Raw genomic sequence first — 6436 nt, forward strand, 5'->3', positions numbered from 1 at the left:
CAGGACCTCCACACTGGGTCCCTTTAATTTGCTAGAGCAGCTCACAGAACTTAGAGAAACATTTTGCTTCTTAGATCACCAGTTTATTACAAAAAGGTACAACTCAGGAACAGCCAGATGGAAGAGATGCATGGGGCAAGGGACGGGAGAAGGGGTGCAGAGTCTCCATGGTCTTCTCCAGATAGACCCCTCTCCCTGCATCTCCATGTGTTCACCAGCCCAGAAGCTCTTTGAAACCAGTTCTTTTGGGTTTGTAAAGCTAATATAGGGACAACTAACTAAAATGGAGTTGGAAGGTTCAGCAGGGGGTGCTTTCATGAGAGTCCATGAGATAGGTGAATACCCCACCAAGACAGAGTCCATGCCATCCCCTACTAGACCACCTCTGAGTTCTCAGAACCAGGAATTAATTCCCTGCCCAAATGGAGCCCAGCCTGCTCCTAGACTTGCATCGACCTCTTCCAAACACATCTTCCTAAGAGTGGACAAAGAGTAAGCAACCCTGGCCCCGAGAAAGCCCGGTGTTTGCTGTGGAAGTAAGGGTGCAATTTAGACCATGGCTCCTCAAGTAGGTCCTTCCACACACACAGGCTGTATCAGCATCACCTGGGAGGTGGTTAGACTGAAAATTCTCAGACCACACTGGGACCTACTAAATTAGAATCTGGCTGTCACAAACTTTCCAGGTTATTCTTATGCACATCAAGATTTGAGAAGCCCCAGGTTATGTGGAGCAAGGACATATAGGCTGGACTGAACATACTGCCCTGGACTGAGGAAAAATATCTGGCTTCAGCACTGAGGCACCAAAGGTGTCCAAATCCTCTTTCAAAAACTCCTCCTTTCTTGACACTATGATCTCTTTCCTATCCATAATCTCCTTAATGGGGCCAAGTGCCATGGAACCATACCTAATATATTACCTTTGCAAATCTGCATTTAGCTGTGTGGCTTCAGAATTTCCTATTTTACATTTTGATGTCTCGGTGGCGATTTCAGCTTTAACATCCTACTCCAGAAACATAAGAGAGCTGTCAAAAACAAACAGTTGGCTATGCCTTTGCAGGGGTTATTGAAGTCAGAGGATCCCCTTACTCGCCAATATTATGGTCTGGTCTCCTGAAAGCCATCTGACATTGTCTTGTTGGAATGGAAGTGTCATCCATCTTTGTTGGAAAGATGGGTTTTTCAGTTTGTAGAGCTTGAGGCCATTAAAACTTCCAACTAAATATCTAGCTTCCTCTGTTCATTAACTAGGTTTTCAATCATCTCATGCCAACCCCTCCCCCACCCACACCCAGAGGTTAAAGGCAGAGATGTTGTTTGGTCATATTCAGGTAACACCCAGTTAATCTGACAGTTACATTTCCCAGTGTAAATGAATAAAAATGGTACTCTGACTTAAATTTTAAATTGTTTTCTGAGAAGTCAGAGTCAGTAGACAAGTCTTCTTGAAAATAAAAACACATTAACAGCTCTCTTAATGATAATAATTTATCACTAATCATCAGCGAGGAAAAGAAAGAAAAGAATGAGGACAAAGAGGAGGGTAGAAAAGAAAATTCCACATAGGGGCGCCTGGGTGTCTCAGTGGGTTAGAGCCTCTGCCTTCGGCTCAGGTCATGATCCCAGGGTCCTGGGATTGAGCCCTGCATCGGGCTCTCTGCTCCTTGGTAAGCCTGCTTCCCCCTCTCTCTGCTTGCCTCTCTGCCTACCTGTGATCTCTGTCGGTCAAATAAATAAATAAAATCTAAAATAAATAAATAATTTATTTTAAAAAAAGAAAGTTCCACATATTCATTTCATCTAATTAACGTTATCATAAAAATCTTTTCACATAAATTTGTCCACATTTCAGATTACTTACATTTAATAATGCCCAGAAAAGGTATTATTTTATATTTGCAGAAGAACAATTTATTATTAGTTAAATGACAAAAATATTGTTTCTTAAGACACAAAAAGATGGAAGACCGTTCCATGCTCTTGGATTGGAAGAATAAACATTGTTAAAATGTCTATACTGCCTAGAGCAATCTATACTTTTAATGCCATTCCAATCAAAATTCCACCGGTATTTTTCAAAGATCTGGAGCAAATAATCCTAAAATTTGTATGGAATCAGAAGAGACCCCGATTTGCTAAGGAAATCTTGAAAAACGAAAACAAAACTGGCCGCATCACGTTACCCGATTTCAAGCTTTACAACAAAGCTGTGATCACCAAGACAGTGTGGTACTGGCATAAAAACAGACACATTGACCAGTAGAACAGAGTGGAGAGCCCAGATATGGACCCTCAACTCTATGGTCAAATAATCTTTGACAAAACAGGAAAAAATATACAGTGGAAAAAAGACAGTCTCTTCAATAAATGGTGCTGGGAAAACTGGACAGCTATATGTAGAAGAATGAAACTCGACCATTCTCTTACACCGTACACAAAGGTAAACTCGAAATGGATGAAAGACCTCAACGTGAGACAGGAATCCATCAGAATCTTAGAGGAGAACCTAGGCAGTAACCTCTTCGATATCAGCCACAGCAACTTCTTTCAAGATATGTCTCCAAAGGCAAAGGAAACAAAAGCGAAAATGAACTTTTGGGACTTCATCAAGATCAAAAGCTTCTGCACAGCAAAGGAAACAGTCAACAAAACAAAAAGGCAACCAGGGAATGGGAGAAGATATTTGCAAATGACAGTACAGACAAAAGGTTGATATCCAGGATCTATAAAGAACTCCTCAAACTCAACACACACAAAACAGATAATCATATCAAAAAATGGGCAGAAGATATAAACAGACACTTCTCCAATGAAGACATACAAATGGCTATCAGACACATGAAAAAATGTTCATCATCACTAGCCATCAGGGAGATTCAAATTAAAACCTCATTGAGATACCACCTGACACTAGTTAGAATGGCCAAAATTAGCAAGACAGGAAACAATGTGTGTTGGAGAGGATGTGGAGAAAGGGGCACCCTCTTACACTGTTGGTGGGAATGCAAGTTGGTGCAGCCACTTTGGAGAACAGTGTGGAGATTCCTCGAGAAATTAAAAATAGAGCTTCCCTATAACCCTGCAATTGCACTGCTGGGTATTTACCCCAAAGATACAGATGTAGTGAAAAGAAGAGCCATCTGTACCCCAGTGTTTATTGCAGCAATGGCCATGGTCACCAAACTGTAGAAAGAACCAAGATGCCCTTCAATAGATGAATGGTTAAGGAAGATGTGGTACGTATACACGATGGAGTATTATGCCTCCATCAGAAAGGATGAATACCCAACTTTTGTAGCAACATGGACGGGACTGGAAGAGATTATGCTGAGTGAAATAAGTCAAGCAGAGAGAGTCAAGTATCATATGGTCTCACTTATTTGTGGAGCATAACAAATAACATGGAGGACATGGGGAGATGGAGAGGAGAGGGAGTTGAGGGAAACTGTAAGGGGAGATGAACCGTGACAGACTATGGACTCTGAAAACAACCAGAGGGTTTTGAAGGGGTGGGAGGTGGGAGGTTGAGGAACCAGATGGTGGGTAATAGGGAGGGCACGTATTGCATGGAGCACTGGGTGTGGTGCAAAAACAATGAATACTGTTATGCTGAAAATAAATACAAACAAATAAATAAATAAATAAATATTGTTTCTTATCACATTGTCATTGAAGTACCTGGAAATCCTTCCATTCTCCTCTAAATCACCCAAACTTTCTTGAAGGGGGAGAAAGAAAAAAATAAATTTATCTCCTTCATCCCACTCCACGTCTAAGTCACTATGTCTTCTAAGAGTGGCTGGAATGGGGAGTATTTCAGGCACAGGAGATGTGTTGACAACTTCCCTCCAACCCCCAAGTTTCACTACCCACCCTCCCTTCACCTAGACATGGAATCTTTACATAGCCTTCATTGGGTTCTGGAATTCTGAATTGCAAATACTTAAATGATTAATTTTTACAAAGAAATGTTCAAGTCAATCTGTAATCCACTCCATGTATCAGTGTACTTGTCCAATGTGTGAAAACATCAGCTTCTGCGCTGGCGCCCAGGTTCCTGGTTGCAAGTGTGCCAGTAACAGGATCGCCACAAGATGGCAGAGCTGGGAATGACAGGTATTGCAAGCAGACTGAGCCAAGTCAAATGTCATCACTTGTTTCTCAACAAGGTTACAATATCTGTTTCATGTTCAAATGTCCTAGAATGGTCTATTGACTAAGATCTCAAAGCTCCATTGTTTGCCCTCTGAAAGATATTAATGAAGATAGAAACATAGACACTAAACAGATGGACTAGATATATGGTATGATTGATGATGTGGTGATGGTGATAGATAAATAATACATAGATAGATAGATACATACATACATAGACAGAAGATAGACAGCCAGATGGATACAATATCTAGACATAAGAGGCTTTTTAATTATGCTACCCTTTTCTTTATTGCATTTCATTTTATGTGAACTATCCTTTTCAGCTAGTCACCAAATGACCTTCAGGTGAGAAAGAGGCTGTTATAACAACGGATAGAGAATGAAGGAGTCAACGTTCAACTCTAGCCCACCAAAATAAGATGTTTAGGTCCCAAAAAGAAAATATTTTTGAAAGACTATGGTTCTCTAAACTTCAGATGTTTCCCCTTTGTATATTAAGAGTTTGGTTTGATTCCTATCAGAACACAGTTGTATTATAAACCACAGCTAAGGAAGACATAAAATATAATTTAAGGGAACCACCCCAGACAGAAAGGGAAGAGAGAAAGTCTTTTGCTAGAGGGTGGCTGCAAAGGGTAAGGGTCAAGGGAGAAGCATGTGAAACAGAAAAGAGAAGGGGGCAAATGCTGCCTGAAAGCACCAGTGAGCCCCCACTTCACCTCCTTAGACCTAAGGCCAAGAGGAAAGGTGGGGGCAAAAATGAATGTCCAGATGAGTTGAGGGGAAAGCCAAAAGCAGATGGGGCTTGCACCCTATTTAGCCATTGCTGCCTTACTCTGGTTCCCATGGATCAGAGATGTTCTCACATGTTCCCCCAGTGTGGATATAGTAAGACGGACAGTAAGGAAATGCAAGATATAGCCTCCTATTTCAAAATTCAACGTTGGTAACACCACTACCACCCCATTCTTCATGCCCCCTCGAGCTCAGAGTTCCCATAATGCACCCTTGCAGTACACACAAACCCACCCTGTGACCCCCGCACCCTGGCCCTCAGCATTTAAGCACACAGATATGGAAGGAAGCATTTTGTGACCTCCTCATCCCCAGAGTACCCACCTCCCCCCACAACCTCAGAGACAGCCTCATGCCCCACCCCATCCTATGCAGGAAGTTCTCAGGGGAACAAACCCTGTGAGTCAGTTCACAGCCTTGTCACATTCTCCGCTAGAAGGACCCATCTCATCCAGGTCAGTAAATATAGGTTCTCTGTCCCTACCAAGCCCATTCTTTGTCCTTAAGACTTAGGTAAATTAAAGGGAGAAAAAACAATTGAACACATGTACATCTCCCCTAAATATTCTAGTAGCTACTTCTTAATTTCCCAAGCATCACACACTTGTCATCTGTTTCTCCCACTCCTAAGTCCCATGGCTATACATAAGCCCTGTCTTCTCCTATGTCTGTCATCTTATCATTGTAATGAAAATAACTGATTATAAATCTGAGAAACGGGATTTGATCTCAGGTGCCACAGTTAGGATGAGGATCTGGTCACTCAGAGTCGATGCTATCCTCCATCTGGAGCCCAGATTTACCATTCCCTTCCCAGTTTGAGTCTCTACATCCTCATCAGAAACCCTTCACCTGGACTCCTAGAACACAGGGTTTGCTGGAGTCCAACCATCCCTTCCCACAAGATGACAAAGGCATGCATTTAGTGTAACCAGTTTCAATTTTTAGTATATGTGCTGCCGAAGCGAGCACTGTAACCAGTTTCATACTTTTTACTTTCCTCAGCACTGAAATCTCAGAGAGAAGGCACTGTTGTGGGCTCCAGACCCTGTTCAAAGGAATGATGGGCTGGAAAGGAGGAGCTCAACTCAGGGCTGCATGCTGTCTCCACGTACTGCCCTGTACTACAGAGCTAGGGTATAGGGTCAACATAAGCCTTCTTGCCCTCCAATAAAGATAAGACCTTCTTTGACACATGAGGAAATATCAGTGTACAATCTCTTCAAAGATGAAAGGGAGGAAAATTTGAGAGGCTATTCTATTAATATATTTCATATAATACCGTTAAATGGTATGAGCAAGGGGTCAAACAACACAATGAATACAGTCAATTCCAAATTCCAGAAACCAATGCAGCCCCATTGCCACAGCAGTGATGAGACAGCCAGTTTCAAAAACATACAGATGCTGCAGGTTTCTCTGTGTACCCCGAGACACAGAAGACAAACCTCAACATCGACAGGTGAAGACCATGAAG

The sequence above is a fragment of the Meles meles genome, chromosome 7 (genome assembly GCF_922984935.1).
Source record: "Meles meles chromosome 7, mMelMel3.1 paternal haplotype, whole genome shotgun sequence".
NCBI classification, from domain to species: domain Eukaryota; kingdom Metazoa; phylum Chordata; class Mammalia; order Carnivora; family Mustelidae; genus Meles; species Meles meles.